Source organism: Macaca thibetana, chromosome 15 (assembly GCF_024542745.1).
Source record: "Macaca thibetana thibetana isolate TM-01 chromosome 15, ASM2454274v1, whole genome shotgun sequence".
Taxonomy (NCBI): Eukaryota; Metazoa; Chordata; class Mammalia; order Primates; family Cercopithecidae; genus Macaca; species Macaca thibetana.
Genome location: NC_065592.1, coordinates 92169330 through 92188834, shown reverse-complemented (window position 1 = coordinate 92188834; position 19505 = coordinate 92169330). Strand labels below are relative to the sequence as shown.

Sequence of the window (19505 nt, the reverse complement as noted above, 5' to 3'; positions counted from 1 at the left end):
TGGCTCCCAGATTTACAGTGTGGTTAGAAGTTGTCATTACTCTCATGACTGGCTGTGCAGGCAAACTGGTGGAGACTTGGGCTGAAGCAATGCCCAAGTCAGGGGTGGGAGGAGGAGCTGGGACCTGGGAAGTGTAGGTGGCCAGGCACAGGGAGTATGAAGTCTCTGCAGGTGTGGAGACAGCAGGTGCAGGCTGGGGGGTGCTGCAGTTTGCCTTGGCCAAATCAGGGGTCCCAAATTTGGGCTGAGGGGTGGGACTGGGGAATAGAAATGTAGCTGGGTGGATGTAGGTTGAGTCTTACCAGGGGGCCCCTGCTGTGCATGGCTATCAACTTGGGAAATTGGGAGAGCTCTCATCCTGGAGCTTGAGGAAGTTCTGAACATTACAGCCGTAGGTGGGAAAGTGGTGTCCCTATCGAGGACCTGAGGATCTGAAGGAGGCTGCAAGGTCTGGTGGGCAGATGTGTTTGCTGTGATGGTGGAAATGACTGCTGTGGAATTCATCTGCTTGCTGGTGATAACAGAGATCCTGGTGGAAGGTCCTGGAAGAAGAGTAGGAGAGGAAAGAGGAGGAAGGGAATGCACACACGTGGCTGAAAGGGACTCGCTTCTGCAGGGAAGCTGGAAGGAGAAAGATGTGGGGCTAGGTGTCGGGGGGTCAGAAGTGGGAGGGGCTGAAGCTACTCCAGAATGAGAAGAACCTCCTTCCTCATTAGGTGCAGCCCCAAAAATGGGAACAAGGTCAGTGGGAAGAGACAATGGAGAGTTAGGGATTTGGGATATTCTTGGTGTAAAGGACAGGCAGGATGGGGGATCTGGTAGCCAGCTCAGCCAAGTCAAGAGTGGAAGGAGGAGCTGGGACCTGCTAAGTGTAGGTGGCCAGGGACACGGAGTCTGAAGTTTCCGCATGTGGGGAGACAGCAGGACCAAGCTGGATGGTGCTGCAGTTTGCCTTGGCCTCTGTTTTATCCTCCAAGGTTTCCGTTTTATCCTCCAAGATTTTGCTATTCTGTTTACACCCCATGCTGTTCTCCAAGTTGCCCAGGTATCCCTCTATAGACAGGCAGGGAAGCTTAGCAGGTGGAGACAGCTCACCTCTATTCCACATCAATCACAGGCTGGGGCCAGGGGCAGCAGCGGTAGAATCCACATTTTCCTTTTGCAGGGCCTGTTGCTGGCAGCTCTGGGTGGAGAAAAGTTCCATGATGGAAAAGCTGAAGGCTTCTTGCCCTGCATCTTCTTCCCCTACATCAGCAAGCTTGGAGAGCCGTGTGGGTGGTCTTCATCCAGCACCTTCCTGGCCACCTTCACTGGCAGCAGGGAGCAGCCCGGCGCCGGGGCTGGGAGCACTGCTGGGGCTGGGTCAGGCTTCCCAAGGGGAAGGCCACCTCCAGCAGGGCTGTGTGAGCTGAGGGCTCGTGGCCCTCCCAGAAGGAGCTACTCACTGGAGACACGTGGGCCTTCTCTCTCAAGTGGTTTTCCGACAAGTAGAGGTGGGCATTTCCCTGCAGAGGCCCTGGCCTGCACCTGAAAGATGTGAGGTCTCCCTGGGTCTCCAGGTCCCTAGTTGTGGATGACGTCTCACTGCCGTGGTTATAGGGGCCCTTTTCTTGTCATCCTGCCCCTGGGTCTCTACGTGATGCTCCTGCGTCACTGTTCTGGGCTCCTCTTTGGCCCTTCCCTCAGTCTCCTTCGGGAGCCTGGCTGGGACCTGCTCAGGTGGTGAAGGCAGCCGGAGAGCGATCTTGTGGCCAGGAGGATGCAGCAGCCTCCGGGAGTTCCTAGCAGGCGGCTCAGAGGTCACAGCCTGCAGGAACCCCAGAGGGTCGCCCTTGTCATGCGGGAGAGGACAAGGGGTGCCACACAAGCTGCCTGGAGAGGAGGGCCTAGGAGGCCGCCGCGGGTTGAACAGGCAGAAAAGGCCTGGGTGTCCCAGGCAGGCGCAGAGGCCTTGAGGGTGAGGGGCGCGTGCTGGCCTGGGAGCCTGCAGCGAGACCAGGGAAGAAACGTGTGAAGTAAATTGCCCATCTCGAGCGAAGGACAGAAGCAGAGGCGACGAACCTCCATCCGGCTACAGGAAAGATTGAGAAAACACCATGTCTCCACGATAAGGAGTCACATGGGCCAGAGCTGAGCTGTGGAATCACACAGCCCGGGTTCACAGCCTGGCTGGGCCACTGCCACCTGAATGACCTGGAGAAGAGTCTCAGGCCCAAATGTTGTTTTAGCAACATCCAGTACAAAACGAAGGAGTGTTGTAGCAAATTTGTAAAAAGAAGCGAGCACAACTCGCTCGAGATGGGCAATTTACATGTATTTTCTCTGGGTACTTTGCATGGTGGCATATATGTAATAAGCATATACACTCCCAGAATGAGGCCTTTACCTCAACTCATAAGTTGACCCTGGCCCGCACTGGGCTCCAGTCCACTAAGAAAATGTAGGGCAGGGACCAGCAGTTGTCACACGGGGTCATGCCACATTTCTCTTCTAATGGAGCCTTGCAGCCCAGATGATCTTTTTGGTCCTGTGTGAAGTATCTAAGTATATAAAGATTATGTTCTAGATCCATTATGGTCTATCCAGAAAGAAATTCACCAGTGGATTATTTCTTATGGATAAGAATCCATGTTCTCCAGTGACAACAGTTGGACACAGGGCGGGGAACATCACACACCGAGGCCTGTCGGGGGGTGGGGGGTTGGGGGAATGATAGCATTAGGAGAAATACCTAATGCAAATGATGAGTCGATGGGTGCAGCAAACCAACATGGCACATGTATACCTATGTAACAAACCTGTACGTTGTGCACATGCACCCTAGAACTTAAACAATAATAAAATAAAATAAAGAATCCATTACTTGCCAGTTAATATTGGAGTAATGTATTGAATTAAAATATGATCAATACAATTTTGTCATTGTGAGCATGCCAGCTGGACCTACTCTTCACCACACATTATTGTCACCTAAGTATCACTCTAAACCTTCTTAAGCCCAAGAGAGGAGACATGATCTTCAGTGTCAGGACAAGAGAAATGTGTGTGACTGTCCTAGGAACTAGAAGCTTCAGCATGACAAGAAAGATCTGAAAATCCTACAGGAATTTGTCTAGTTCAAATCTTATTTCTCAGGCTTATTTCAGTGATGTGTTTTTCTCTCTTAGGGCTGATGTGGTGTATGAGATATATGACATGCAGAAGTTTCAGAACCAAGAACAGAGCTCTCTAAAAATTTTTCATATAATGTTACATTTTAAAACATCTATTTAAAATAACATTGGACATAATTAACATACTATAAAATTGGTTTTAGCCCTCTCCTCATAAGACTCCTTTTATAGCATGTCAGAGCAAATTCGGAGTTCTATTCCCAACAAGGCTGTGGTTGGTAGAACACAAAATGTTTTGCTCAGTCCCAAATTCTGTTTGAAAAGAGAAGAAATATTATAAGCCCTTTCTAACCAGGGTATAAATGGATTACAGTTATGGCATTTAACCATAATTCCTTGCTATCATTTGGAGAGAGTTCAATTAGGAATAATCTCTTGATTTTGTTTTCTGGAACAAAACAAACTGGTACAAATTTTGGACAAAGATTTCCTAGAGGAACTATGAAGAAAGATAATCATATGTCAGACTTACTTACAAATAATAAATTACTATCATATTATTTTCAGTTTTTTTTCTCCAAAAAGAAAAAAACATTATTAAACATATAATGCATATTTGGACTTCAGGACAATACAAGGAAATTTGGACAAGGATGTTCCACAAAAAATCACCTCTTTCTTTTTTTGAGGGAAAAAAGGAACAATTTTCAATCATAAAAAATGAACCTGGGGTTGGCCAGTTTGGGATGGAGTTGTGGTAGTGACAATAAACCATAGCTGGCAAACTGTGGCTGACACTCTTACTTGCCCTTTTCTTGTCTTGATCACCAACAATCCATTGTAAGTCATATAGAGTCAACATGGGGACATACTGAGTCCTCTGGACTTTACTGACCTATGGAGTTCATTAAATAAACTTTTTTCCTCTAAAATACCTTTTGCCTCCTTGCTGTCAGTCACTACACATTCCTCTCCTATGAACAAAAGTTCTCTGAACAAGGAATTTGGTGGAAAGATACTTTATTCCAATGAATAGTTTGGAAACTATAGCCTCCTGTACAAAAGAAAGGAGTGTTCCAGACAACAAAGAGAAGGACTAGGATGGGTTTTAGGTTTGGTGTTGCTTTTATCTTTTTATGTTAGATTTCAGAGGCACATGTGCAGGTTTGTTACCTGGGTATATTGTGTGATGCTGAGGTTTGGGGTACAAATGATCTCATCACCCAGGTACCGAGCATAGTACCTAACAGATTTTAAAGTCTTGCCCATCCTCCATCCGTCACCCCTCCAGTAGTCCCCAGTGTCTATTTGTTGCCTTCTTTATGTCTAGGAGTACCTGAGGTCTAGCTCCCACTTATAAGTGAGAGCATGCAGTATTTAGTTTTTCTGTTCCTGCATTAATTTGCTTAGAATAATGGCCTCCAGCTGAATCCATGTTACTGCAAAGGACATGATTTCTATTTCTTTTTTATGGCTGTATATTGTTCCATAGTGTACATGTACCACATTTTCTTTATTCACTCCACCACTGATGGGCACCTAGGTTGATTCATGACTTTGTTATGGTGAGTAGCACTGAGATAAACATGTGAGGGCATATGTCTTTTTTGTAGAATGATTTGTTTTCTTTTGGATATGTTCCCAGAAATGGGATTGCTAGGTTGAATGGTAGTTCTGTTTGATGTTCTCTGAGAAATCTCCAAACTGTTTCCCACAGTGGCTGAACAAAGTTACATTCCCACCAACACTGTATAAGTGTTCTATTTTCTCCCCAGCCTCACCAACATCTGTCATTTTTTTTTTTTTAACTGTTTAGTAATAGCCATTCTGACAGGTGTGAGATGCTATCTCATTATGTTTTTAACCTGCATTTCTCTGATGATTAATGATGATGAGCATTTTTTTTCATGTATGTTGGTTCCTTGTATGTCTTCTTTTGATAAGTGTCTGTTCATGTCTTTTGCTAATTTTTTATGGGGTTGTTTTTTACTTGTTCAATAGTTTAAGTTCCTTATAAAATCTGGATATTAGACCTTTATCAGATGCATAGTTTGTGAACATTTTCTTGTATTTTATAGGTTGTTTAGTCTGTTGAGCTGAGCAGAAGCTTTTTAGTTTAATTAGGTCCCACTTGTCAATTTTTGTTTTTGTTGCCATTGCTTTTGGGGACTTAGTCGTAAATTCTTTTCCAAGGCCCATGTTTGGAATTGTGTTTCCTATGCTTTCTTCTAGGATATGTATAGCTTGAGGTCTTATAGTTAAATCTTTAGTCCATCTGGAGTTAATTTTGTCCAGTTTTATTCTTCTGCATGTGGTGAGACAGCTATCCTAGCACCATTTATTGAATAGGGAGTCCTTTCTCCATTGCTTATTTCTGATGGCTGTAGGTGTGCAGCTTTATTTCTAGGTTCTTCGCTCTTTTCCACTGGTCTATGTGTCTGTTTTTGTGCCACTACCATATTTTTTTGGTTACTGTAGCCTTATCATATAGTTTGAAGTTGGGGAATTTGATGCCTCTGGACTGTTTTGTTTTGTTTTTTATTAGAATTGCTTTGGATATTCTGCCTCTTTTTTGGTTCCATATAAATTTTAGAATAGTTTATTTCAATTATGTGTAATTAAGCTCTGATTTTAGTGAATTTTTTTCTTCTACTAGCTTTGAGATTCATTTGTTCTGTTTTCTAGTTGCTCGAGGTGTGGTAGTAGATTATTAATTTGACATCTAAGTATTTAAGTTAGACCTATAAACTTTCCTCTTAACATTGTTTTTGCTATATCTGAGAGATTTTGGTATGTTGTACCTCTGTTTTCATTTCTCTCAAGTAATTTTTTTTATTTCTGCTTTGATTTTGTTGTTTACCCAAAAGTCATTCAGGAAAAAGTTGTTGAATATCCATGTAATTGTGTAGTTTTGAGAGATCTTCTTAGAATTGATTTTATTTTTATTCCGCTTTGGTCCAAGAGTATGGTTGGTATGAATTCAGTTGTTTGGAATTTATTGAAACTTGCTTTATGACTAAGCGTGTGGTCAATCTTGGATTATGTTCTGCGTGCAGATGAGAAGAATGTGTATTTTGTTGTTGATACTATTCTGGAGATGTCTATTAAGTCCAATTCATCAAGTGTCAAGCTTATGTCCAGAATTTCTTTGTTAGTTTTCTACTTTGATGATACCTGTCTAATGCTTTTAGTGGGGTATTGATGTCCCCCACTATTACTGTGTGGCTGTCTAAGGCTTTTAGTAGATCTAGAAGTACTTGTTTTATGAATCTTGGTGCTCTAATGTTGGGTACACATATATTTAAGATATCTAAGTCTTTTGTTGAGCTGAACCCTTTATCATTATGTAATGCTGTTGTCTTTTTTTTTTTTTTTTTTTTACTATTGTTGGTTTAAAGTCTCTTTTATCTGGTATGAGAATAGCAACCCCTGCTATTTTTTGTTTTCTATTTGTGTGTTAAATCTTTACTTTAAACCTATGGGTGTCATTATGTTGGAGATGGGTCTCTTAAAGGTAGCAGATAGATGGGTCTTATTTTCTTATCCAACTTGCCACTCTATGCGTTTTAACTGGGGCATTTAGCCCATTTATATTAAAGGTTAATATTGATATGTGAGGTTTTCATCCTATTGTGAAGTTGTTAGCTGTTTGCTTTATAGTTTCTATGGGGTTTTTGCTTTATAGGGTCTGCGGGCTATGTACTTAAGTGTGTCTGTGTGGTAGCAGGTATTGTGTTTTCATTACCATGTTTAGAACTCCCTTAAGGATCTCTTGTAAGCCAGGTCTGATGGTAACAAATTCCCTTAGAATTTGCATTTCTGGAAAAGATTTTATTTCTCTTTTGCTTATGAAGGTTAGTTTGACAGGATATGAAATTCTCGGCTGGAATTTCTTCTAAGAATAGTGAAAATAGGCCCCAAATCTCTCCTGGCTTGTAAGGTTTCTGCTGAGAAGTTTGCTGTTAAAATGATGGGGTTGCCTTTCTTCATAATCTGCCCTTTTTCTCTACCTGTCTTTAAGATTTTCCTTTAGCATTGACATTGAATAGTTTGGTGACCATATGCCTTGGTGATGTTCATTTGGTATAGTGACTTACAGGTGTTCTCTGGACTTTTTGTATGTGCATGTTGATCTCCCTAGAAAGATTAGGTAAGTCTTCTTCAATTATTCCCTCAAATATATTTCCCAAGTTATTTGCTTTTTATCTTCTCTCAGGAATACCAATAATTCATAGGTCTTTTTCCTTTACATTATCCCATATTTGTTGAAGATTTTGTTCATCTTTTTACATTATTTTTTCTTTATTTTTGTCAGACTAAGTTAGTTCAAAAACTGGTTATCAGGCTCTAAAATTTTTTCTTCTGCTTGATCCAGTCTATTGATAAAGCTTTCTATTGTACTTTGAAATTGCTTAAGTAAAATTTTCAATTTCAGAAGCTCTGGCCTTTTCTTAAGATGTTTACCTCTTTCTTCATTTCCCAGATTGCTTCTGCAGTTTCTTTGTGTTGATTTCCAACTTTGTCTTGGATCTCATTGAGCTTCCTTGCAATCCATGCTTTGAATTATTCACCTGTTAATTCTGAGTTTCCATTTTGGTTAAGAATCAAACCTAATTAAATCTCTATCCACTGATGGATAGCTAGTGCAATCCTTCGGTAGTGTCACTACATTCAGATTTTTCATGGTTCCAAAATCATTTGACTGGGTTTCTTCTCATCTGGAGACACTGGCACTTCTAACTTTTGTAATTATTTCCATGCAAGTTGTATTTCTTCTTTTTCTTCTTTCTTTCCCTATAATAATAGTATTATTGTTTGTTTGTTTGTTTGTTTATTTATTTATTTATTTATTTATTTTTCCCTTTCTACCCTCACCCCTCTTCCTAGGGTCTAGGGGGTGTGACTGTAGAGAATGCTGAGCAGAATCTTTTTTTTTTTTTTTTTTTTTTTAAGACAGAGTCTCACTGTGTCACCCAGCCAGGCTGGAGTGCAATGGCGTGATCTCGGCTCACTGCAACCGCCTCCTCCCAGGTTCAAGCCATTCTCCCGTCTCAGCCTCCCGAGTAGCTGGGATTACAGGTGCCTGCCACCATGCCCGACTAATTTTTTTGTATTTTTAGTAGAGATGGGGTTTCACTATGTTGGCCAGGCTGGTCTCAAACTGCTGACCTCATGATCCACCTACCTCAGACTCCCAAAGTGCTGGGATTACAGGCATGAGAATATAATCTTTTGACTTTGCTTCTATAGCCCCATGTAATTCTCTTGGTGGGTTTTATATTAGGCTGCACAGTTCAACCTACAAGGAAGGCTTGAGTTTTAGAGCAGAAATGTTCTGTCTAGGTTCCCATTCAGGTCCATTTACACAAATGAAAGGTTAGAAACGCTTAATTCAAATTGATCAACACAGCTGAGTTGCAATAGTTTGATGTAACTGAACTCTAGTTAGCTGATGCAGACAACCCCTGCCTGGTTCATACAGCTGAGCACTGATTGGCCTAGGCAGGCAAGCTCTAATTGGTTGGTTCAGGTGAGCTCTGAAAGTTCCAAAGTTAAAAATGGTGTGGATTTTGAGGGAATTCAAAGTACCTGTGTGACCTCTAGTCAGCCAATGGCTGCTTGGATGTATTTTAGATTTAGGCCCAGGTAGCCGATCAGGGTCCAGGATTGGATCTTTCAGGTTCACTTTCTTCACACGCTTCTGCCTTTGACTATACACAAGGTTCAGCAAAAACAGACTGGCTTTGTGCCGTTGCTTCTTAAGATACTCTTCTTGATTGTTTTATTAATTACCCCTCCAGTTCGCTTTTTGTTTTCCAGACGTGTAACAAAACCTTTCTATGGTTGATGACTTCCACAGTCTCTTGACTTTCATTGGTCTACTAATTTTGGTATCTCGTATTTTCAGGAGGAACAAAAGGCTAATATGTGTTCATGGTCTATCCTTTTTTACTACAAGTGCCTGCTGATTTTAGTATCCAGCGTTCTCACAGGAGAAAACTAACCTGTGTTAACAGATGTAGCATTTATGATTTCAACTTTTTTTGAGCAATCAATCACTAAGGATTTAGAATACAGTAATTTCTTCTTCTTATTATTATTATTATACTTTAAGTTCTAAGATACATGTGCACAACGTGCGGTTTTGTTACATACGTATACATGTGCCATGTTGGTGTGCTGCACCCATTACCTCATCATTTACACTAGGTGTATCTCCTAATGCTATCCCTCCCCACTCCCCCCACCCCACAACAGGCCCCGGTGTGTTATGTTCCCCTTCCTGTGTCCAAGTGTTTTCATTGTTCAATTCCCACCTATGAGTGAGAACATGTGGTGTTTGGTTTTCTGTCCTTGTGACAGTTTGCTCAGAATGATGGTTTCCAGTTTCATCCATGTCCCTACAAAAGACATAAACTCACCCTTTTTTATGGCTGCATAGTATTCCATGGTGTATATGTGACACATTTTCTTAATCCAGTCTATCATTGATGGACATTTGGGTTGGTTCCAAGACTTTGCAATCATGAATAGTGCAGCAATAAACATATGTGTGCATGTGTCTTTATAGCAGCATGATTTATAATCCTTTGGGTATATACCCAGTAATGGGATGGCTGGGTCAAATTGTATTTCTAGTTCTAGATCCCTGACGAATCACCACACTGTCTTCCACATGGTTGAAGTAGTTTATAGTCCCAGCAACAGTGTAAAAGTGTTCCTATTTCTCCACATCCTCTCCAGCACTTGTTTCTTGACTTTTTAATGATCACCATTCTAACTGGTATGAGATGGTATCTCATTGTGGTTTTGATTTGCATTTCTTTGATGGCCAGTGATGATGAGCATTTTTTCATGTGTCTGTTGGCTGCATAAATGTCTTCTTTTGAGAAGTGTCTGTTCGTATCCTTCATCCACTTTTTGATGGAGTTGATTTTTTTCTTGTAAATTTGTTTAAGTTCTTTGTATATTCTGGATATTAGCCCTTTGTCAGATGGGTAGATTGCAAAAATTTTCTCCCATTCTATAGGTTGCCTGTTCATTCTGATGGTAGTTTCTTTTGCAGTGCAGAAGCTCTTTATTTTATTAGATCCCATTTGTCAATTTTGGCTTTTGTTGCCATTGCTTTTGGTGTTTTAGACGTGAAGTCCTTGCCCATGCCTATGTCCTGAATGGTATTGCCTAGGTTTTCTTCTAGGTTTTTTATGGTTTTACGTCTGACATTTAAGTCTTTAATCCATCTTGAATTAATTTTTGTATAAGGTGTAAGGAAGGGATCCACTTTCAGCTTTCTACATATGGCTAGCCAGTTTTCCCGGCACCATTTATTAAATAGGGAATCCTTTCCCCATTTCTTGTTTTTGTCAGGTTTGTCAAAAATCAGATGGTTGTAGATGTGTGGTATTATTTCTGAGGGCTCTGTTCTGTTCCATTGGTCTATATCTCTGTTTTGGTACCAGTACCCTACTGTTTTGGTTACAAGATACAGTAATTTCTAATAAGGAAATTATACCTATCCCAAGGAGTTGATTTGAAGGTGAAATGAAATAATTAACATGAAAATGCTTTGTAAAATTATAAGTTCCATAAAAATGCTTTGTGTTATTATTTTTGTTATTACTATATCAATTTTATGTATGATATTGTCTAGGTGACACAGTGCCTTTTTGTTTGTTCTTTTACAAACCAACCATATTTTTCAATATCTCAATGGAAATGTATGACATTGTGAAGGTTGGGAATGAAACCATAGACGTTTCTTGACACTTATCACTTCACAATGTTTTTAGCAACTATTTTCTCATGTATTCCTCTTTCCAATTTTATTGAGGACCTACATCCAGTTATATCCTTTACTTGAAGATTTAGCAAATATTTTCTAGACTTTAAATATTTTAGGCTTTGTAGGCTGTATACAGTTTCTGAAGTTCCCCTTCCTCCTCCTTTTTCTTTTTCTTCGACAACCTTTCAAAATGTAAGAATCATTCTTAGCTCACAGGTCATACAAAAAGATCTATGGGCCATTTTTTGCCCATCACTGATGTATTTCTTTACTGAATAGAAAGCAAATCTTTGAATAAATCACTTCTGTAAAGGAATTGATCTCCCTGATCTTTTTTTTTTAACTTTTCTACAATTTTTAATCAACATTGCATCCAGAGAGATCCTGTTAAAACCTAAATCAGATTGTATCACTCGAACCTCTATAATAGCTTGCTCAAAGCAAAAGCCAAAGTCCTCTAAATGCCTCCAAACCCCTAGCAACCCATGCTCTCCGTTTCCTTGCTGACATCATTTCCTTCTCCTCTCCACTCTGATCCCTCTCTCCCTCACACACTGATGCCCTTTCTGTTCCCTAAATACTCAGGGACACTCTTGCCTCATTGCCTTCCCATTTGGCTGTTCGCTCTGCCTGTAACACTCATTTCCCAGATAAGCCCACTGTTGTTTCCTGGAACACCCTCAGATTCCTTCTTAAATTTCACCTCCCCCATAATTTCAAATTGCAACCTCCCTCCACCATCTAACACTCTTTATCTCCTTTCCCAGTTTTCTATTTCTCCGTAGCAATTATCTGATGTACTATTTATTTTACCAATCTATTTTTATTCATATATTTATGCCTATGTTTATAAGATTGTTCGTTTGTTTATTTTTGTGTCCCCCTCCAACTACAAGGTGAGGATATTTATCTTTTTTTGGTTATGGCTATATTTCCTCAACATACCTGTGAAACATACCAAAGGACAGTACCTGGCATTTGGTAGGGGATTAATAAATTATTGAATGAATAAATGTGTGCATGGATTAGTGAATGAATCCCCATAGTGTCTGAATTGAAGACTAGTGTGAAGAAGAAGGTAGCATGGTTGGGACAGGGTACTGCAAGAAGCAGTGTTTGGAGTTCTCTTCTATGTATGTAAATATATAGGGTTTTGTTCATTTAGATAATTTTAATGGAGTTTGGAACTATTTGAGAGAGACACATCACCATTTTTTATAGTGCATTCTATAGAATTCATTTTAAGTGCTTGTAAATATTGGAAATATACGCAGGCATATACACATCTATTGAGTTTATTATAAGAGGCCCCTTGAGGTAGACACAGCAAGTATAAGTATCTTTCTTTTTTTGTTTGTTTTGTTTTGTTTTTGAAAATTGAACAACCATTCTTTTATTTAAAAAATAATCTTAGCAAACTAGGGATACAAGAGAATTTCCTCAATCTGTTGAAGGGCATCTTTAAAATATCTACTGCTAACATCCTATGTAATGATGAAAGACTGAATGCTTTCCCTTAAGGGTGAGAATAAGACAGAGATGTCAGCTCTTACCACTCCTATTCAATATTGTACTAGAGATTCTAACCACTGCAATCATTTTTTAATTGGGAGTGGGGAGAAAGAGGGAGGGAAGGAGGATAATAAAATGCCTTTAGATTGAAAATAAATAAGTAAAACTGTCTATTCACAGATATTATCATCTATGTAGAAAACCAAATCCATTACCAAGTTACAGAAACCAACCAGTGAGTTTTGCAACACTGCAGGATGTATAATCGATATACAAAAATCAATTGTGTTTCTATATGTTAGAAGTAAACAATTAGGAATTGGAATTTTAAAAATAATACTATTTTCTGGCCGGGCACGGTGGCTCAAGCCTGTAATCCAGCACTTTGGGAGGCCGAGACGGGCGGATCATGAGGTCAGGAGATCGAGACCATCCTGGCTAATATGGTGAAACCCCATCTCTACTAAAAAATACAAAAAACTAGCCAGGCGAGGTGACGGGCGCCTGTAGTCCCAGCTACTCGGGAGGCTGAGGCAGGAAAATGACGTAAATCCAGGAGGCGGAGCTTGCAGTGAGCCGAGATCCAGCCACTGCACCACAGCCTGGGCGACAGAGCAAGACTCCGTCTCAAAAAAAATAAATAAATAATACTATTTTCAATATCATTAAAATATAAAATTATTGGGAATAAACCTGACAAACTATGTGGAATATCTGTACACTGATAACTAAAAAGCACTGCTAAGAAAAATTAAAGAAGACCTAAGTAAATATCTTGTTCATAGGTTGAGAGACTCAACATTGTTATGATGTTAATTCTTTTCCATATTCATCTATAGATATAAAGCAATTTCCATCCCAAGCCAAGTGGGCTTTTGTTTTGTTTTGTTTTGTAGAAATTGAAAACTGGTTGTAAGATTCACATGGCATGCAGATGATCTAGAAGATTCACAATAACTCTCCTGTTGTGTAGCCTGGTTCCTAACAGGTTATGGACCTGTCTGTGGCCTGCAGGTTGGGGACCCCAGTTATAGAAGATCCAGATTTAAATTCAGAAGAAGCTTCATCTACTTCTGTAGTTTCATTTTCTTGCAACACCTGCTCCATCAAACTTGAACTTTGCAGGATTTTCTGAATCTGCTCAATTTGGTCATCTTACTTTTTAATTGTATTTCTTAACATGGAATTTTCTATGTCATGTTTTTGTACATGGCCTTGCGTCTCCTTGGTACGTCTTATAGTCGCTGTAAGTTGATCCTGTATTTCTTGAAATTGACTTCTCATCAGGCCTAATTTCTCCCTTGAATCCTGCATCTCACATTCCAAATGGATGCAGTGACGCAATGAAGCATCCAGCAAAGCTTTTGTTGTTGTTTGTTTAGGACATCATCCCGTTTTGTTGACGTTGTCTCACAACTACTCTTTCTGCTTTCTATCTTTCATATTGACATTGTTTGTCTTTCAAATTATTAAATTCATTGATCAACTTCTTATAGTCTTCTCCTAGCAAAAGATGGTGCTTTCTGCACTCAGTTTGAAGGTTTTGTACTCTAGCATCACATTTGGCTTGAATATCAATTATCGTTTTTTCTTGATTGTCAGCTTTGTTGTGAGCATCATTCAGTTACTGTTGAAGTAACATATTTTGTCTTTGTAGTTGACATAATTTTATTTGCTTTTCTATGCACTTTTCTACTTCCATTTTTGTACATTTTTTCAGTGTCCTTCATTTGACACTGTGTTTGGTTTAGTTCTCTTTGTACGTGTTCAAAAACCAAAGCCTTTTCTTTCAGAGCCTCTCTTGTGTAATGGAGCTCAGTTTTGAGGCCCCTGGACTTACTCTCAGCTTTAGAAAGTTGCTGAGAAAGAATCAGAATAGGAGAATTCAAATTTTCCTGTAAATGACACAATTTATCTACTGTGTAAGTATCTTTCTTTTACAGATGAGCTTAACTTGCTCAAGGCTACATTACAATTTTGTTATAAATGTAATACTAGACTGAGAGTTTTTCAGCAGATCTTCCCTAGAAACTTGCAACTTATAAAAGTGATCCTGGTAACCCACAAAGATTTATTCAGGTTTCGACAATATATACACTACAGATTCAATTATAGCCCATCCATTTTAATGAACGGAAAAAATTATTTAGCAGAAAACAAAGAGTATATTAAATGTTGTACTATATTAATTAGTAATGGGAAATAGGCTCCATCTCTTGTAACATAACTTGAGCCCATCATATCCATATTATGGTCATGTTGATATTTAGTCAGGCTGCCCTTCTCTGTCTCTAGAAGAATTCTCATATAATTGTACTTATTGAAACAGATAAGGGATATTGGGTATTTAAGAGTTTGTCACCTTGATTTTTCCAAAAGTCTTGCCTATAAAGCAAAGATAGTTGGTTTGGACACTTTCAGCTACAAAGAGATTGTTAGGTTCTTAATTTTCATGGTAAATGAAGTGAGCTTATTTCGTCTCTGTAGCCTTCCACATACCTATATTCAGTCCTTGTTCTATGTTTGGAAAGAAGGAAGTATAAATTAAAAATGAAGAAAAGCAAATGATAACTTAAATGATACATGGGATATTTTATTGATTTACATCAGTATACACTGATGTATGCGTGTCTGCATGAATGCAGATGTAGATGTATGCGTGTCTGCATGAATGCGTGTAGAATTCAATGTGATCTAGTTGAAAATTTTATTTTGTTTTAGAGTTGTAGTTGGGGTGGAGCCTTCAAGGTACCAGAAGACAGCAATTCAACTATCCTATTAGAAACTACAGTCCTCATACACCTTTATTTACCAGTTTTGCTCATCTACAGTATCAGAGGTCTGTATCCTACTTTGTTTTCAGAATTTTCCAAATGCCTCTTACTACTCAGTGTGGCAATTTCAATATTGCCAAGCCCTGTACCAGTTACATAGGACAGAAGGATTTTATTTTCTGTTTATGCATCTATGTTCAGGACCCAATGAAAGAACAATTGTGTGGAATTGAGGAGGTCTAGGTTTTTGTCCCAAGTTGGCCAGAAAATAATTGTGGCCCCTTGGAAAAATCAGTTATTCTGGGGCCTCCTTACTTTTGTTTCCACAGAGTCTACTAGATGACCCCAAATAACATTTGTGTTGTCTGCAGTAATAGTTTAGATGTCCTTGGTATTCTAAGATAAATGAACACAATTATACATAAAGCTGTGCAGCATCTCTCACTATGTTTTTAGAGCTTCCTCCATTTTATAGATGATAAGCTGACAGAAATATAGCAGAAGTGAATAATTTGACCAGAGGCTCCATAGTAAATGGAACTAAAGCACAAGTTTCTTTCCCTTCTTGAGCTCACATAGCCAACACATAGGTTGTTGAATATTTAACTGTGTTTTAAACGAGGCTATTATTATAGACTTTCCAACCAACAGCAGAAAGTATTGAAATTCCTGAAAGATCCCTAACTTTGTGAGATTTCCAGCTCTATTTTCATGTCAAGCATGTTGTATAAGTATCAGATAATAACTTCTCAATGCTTCTCTGAACTAAAGTTCTGAACCTGTTGAGGTTTGCTCCTTACTAGCTTAAGTTTATCCCAGATAGCAAGGAGCAAACCAAGGAGAAAAGAGAAGTTTTCTATTCCAAAATAGAAAAGTGGTTAACTGGGTTTTGATGCCAAACAAGTATTTATATGCTTACCTATAACACATTAATTTATTGTACCTACTACTTGTGTTCTCTCCGGGAAATGCAAAGGTATTTGAGGCATAGGCTGTTGGTTTTTTTCTATTTTTCCGCAGACTGTAAGCTTCTCAGGTAGAACTATATTTCACTAGCATCTGTAACCAGAACCTAACACGATATCCATGAAACAGTCAATAAATATGCAACAGATAAGTTAACAGATAGAGACATGACTTTATTTCCAAATGATCACATTATTAAGAAAGATCCAAGGCATAAGCAAAGAGAAAAATTGTATTTCCAGTCACAGAGTGGCAACTGATATATAAATGATAGAGATAAGAAGTGCTACAGCGATTTGAAAGAGACATAAAAGTTCTTACTGGATTTCCATAGGATAAACCATGTGAAAAAAAAGGGAGAGATGGATTTTGAGTTATTGGTGGGGGTTGGGGTAGTCACAAACCTAGTCTTGATTTAAAATCAAATTTGCAAAGTGATTATATTACAGGTAATGTAATGACATAACTCACTATACTGAGACTTGCAGAGTTTATGATGGTTGTCCAAGATACAAAAACAAGTAATTGTGGGCCAGAATTTTAACCAAGTCCTGATGATCTCAAAACCCCAAATCCTTCCTCTGTCATTAAGTTGCTTTTGACAGTAATTTTTGGTGGAATGGTAGAAACTGGCTATAGGATGTGGATGGAAAATAATAGCATTGAGGACTGGTGAAATATATATAGGTGGTGCTTTAGAATGAATGGCCCCTGTCCTGTTATCAATGAATGAGGAGAACTCATTAAAAGTTTCAACGAAAAGACTGACAAGAGTGACATTAGCAAAATGGCAGACTGGGAATCTCTAAGCTCTGAAAACACCAAAAACACCAAGGAAGAACCAGAAACTGGCTAAACTAACCTTATAGAAGCTCTGAAAAAAAGTCAAAGATTTACAGCAAATGAATGTTTGCTCAATCAGGAAAAAGCCACCTTCATATGGTAGGATATTTTATGGTGTTTTCACGTGCCTTTGCCCAAATTCCCATCTCCCTTCTTTGTTTCATGGTCTTGGCCTAGAAGAGGTAGCAGCCCAGTTACCAGTTCTCCCCCTCAAACTGGAGAGAGTGGAGAAGATTTTATTTGCAATATTCTAAACTGTCCAGGGGCTGCTCAAAGGCCTGGTTTCTATTTCTCATAACTCACATCTTAGGTGGTAAAAGTATCAGATTCCACTTTTGAAAGCTGCAGGGAGACTTCAGACCTGATGATGTCTATGACAAAAGATTATAGGTGGAGACATAGAATAGACCATCTAAGGCCCTGATGAGAATCTAGGGTAAGACTCTGGAAAATTAGGACATTTGAGAGAAGTCATGCATAAGAGTTGAGAAGGCCAATTTCAGACCCTCAAAAGATGAATACTCAGAAAATACCTTAAACTTCCACCTTTAGCTGATCCCTAGGCTCAGAGAAAATCCAGCTAATCAGTGAAGTACTATCCTAGACAGAGTCTTTCTTCAAAAACTGGAAGATGTGTCTGTTTTTCAGATGCCCAGTTTTCAACAATTACAAATTACAAGGCATGCAAAGAAACAAGAAAACATGACCTATTCAAGGGAACAAAATAAATTGTCAGAAACTACTGATGAGAAAGCCTACAAAAAAGAATGAAAAAAGTCAAAAAGGCTGAAGATACCTATGGCATCCCATTAAGAGGACCAATATGTGCATTATGAGAGTTCAAGAAGGCAAAGAGAGAGAACAAAGGGCAAAAGGATTAGTTGAAGAAATAATGTCTAAAAATCTCCAAATTTGATTAAAGGTATGAATCTACAAATCCAAGAAACTCAATAAACTCTATGCAAGCTAAACTCAAAGAAACCACACTGAAACACATCATTACCAAACTGTTGAAAAATAAAAACAAGGAAAAAGAAAGGAACATGAAAACAGCAATAAAGAAGTGATTTATCATGTGCCAATCATTAGCAGTAAGATTATCAACCAATTTATTAGGAAGAAACTTTGAAATCCAGAGTCAGTGGGCTAATATATTTAAAGTACTAAAAGAAAAACAAAACTGTAAACTGAGAATTCTATGTGCAGCAAAACTGTCCACCACAATGAGGGAAAAATTCAGACATTTTCAGACAAGCAATAGCTGAGGGGTTTATTCCCACTAGCTCTGCTTTACAAGAAATGATAATGGGAGACTTTCAGATTGAAATTGAAGGATGCTACACAGTAACTCAAAGCCAGCCTTTATCAAACTTTTCTAAAACTCAAAGAGCAGGAAATCACTTTCTAGCTTTTCCTATGGGGCCAGTATTATCCTGATGCTGAAGCCAGACAAAAATGCTACAAAAAATACAGATCAATAAGTCTTGTGAAAATTAACATAAAAAAGTTTAAAACTTCAACAAAATATGAACAAACTGAATTCAGCAGCATATGATTATACACCTGTGATCAAGTGGGATTTATTTCTGAAATGCAAGGATGTTTCAACATATGAAAATTCATCAAATACATCATATGATTTAGCAATTCCACTTCCAAGTATATATGCAAAAGAATTTATATCAGGGACTTGAACATATATTTGTAAACCAATGTTCATAGAAGCATTATTCACAATAGCTAAAAGCTGGAAACTGACCAACTGTCCCATTATGGAATAATGGATCAATAAAATGTGACATATACATGCATATCTTATTTTATTAAAATTTACATTATTGTGCTTCACAGATATTGCATTTTTTGCTAATTGAAGATTTGTGACGACCCTGCATCAAGTAAGTCTATTGGTACCATTTCTCCAATAGCATGTACTCACTTTGTTTCTCTATGTCACATTTTGATAATTGCTACAATATTTCAAACTTTTTCCTTACTATTTTATCTATTATGGTGATTAGTATCAGTAATCTTTGATATTGCTATTATATTTAATACTTTTATAGGTCTGCCATAACAAAACTCAGTTGCCACTCTATATTTGTGGGAAATTGGTTCCAGTACCCCATGAATACCAAACTCCAGGGATGCTCAAGTCTCTTATATAAAGTTGCATAGCATTTATTAGTATAGAACCCAAAAATGCAAAAGCCACAGTTATGTTTGCACCAACCTAGTAATTGCTATGGAGCATCACAAACTTCATCCATATAAAATAGCCAACTTAATTAATAAATGTTTTATGTGCTCTGACTGCTCCACGACCAGCAGTTCCCCTGTCTTTTCCCCTCTCCTTGGGTTTTCTTATTCCTTGAAACATAATAATATTGAAATTAGGCCAATCAATAGCCATACGGTGGCTATAAGTGTTCAAGTGAAAGAAAAAGTTTCAAGTCTCTCATTTAAATCAAAAGGATTATGCTTAGTAAGGAATGCATGCCAAAAGTTGAAATA

At 38.6% G+C, this 19505-nt stretch overlaps 1 pseudogene; it reads right to left on the bottom strand.

The window, feature by feature from the left end:
- Nucleotides 1–1111: 1111 nt before the first annotated feature.
- On the bottom strand, nt 1112–14232 carry LOC126937323 (ankyrin repeat domain-containing protein 36B-like; annotated as a pseudogene).
- Between the last annotated feature and the right edge of the window lie 5273 nt (nt 14233–19505).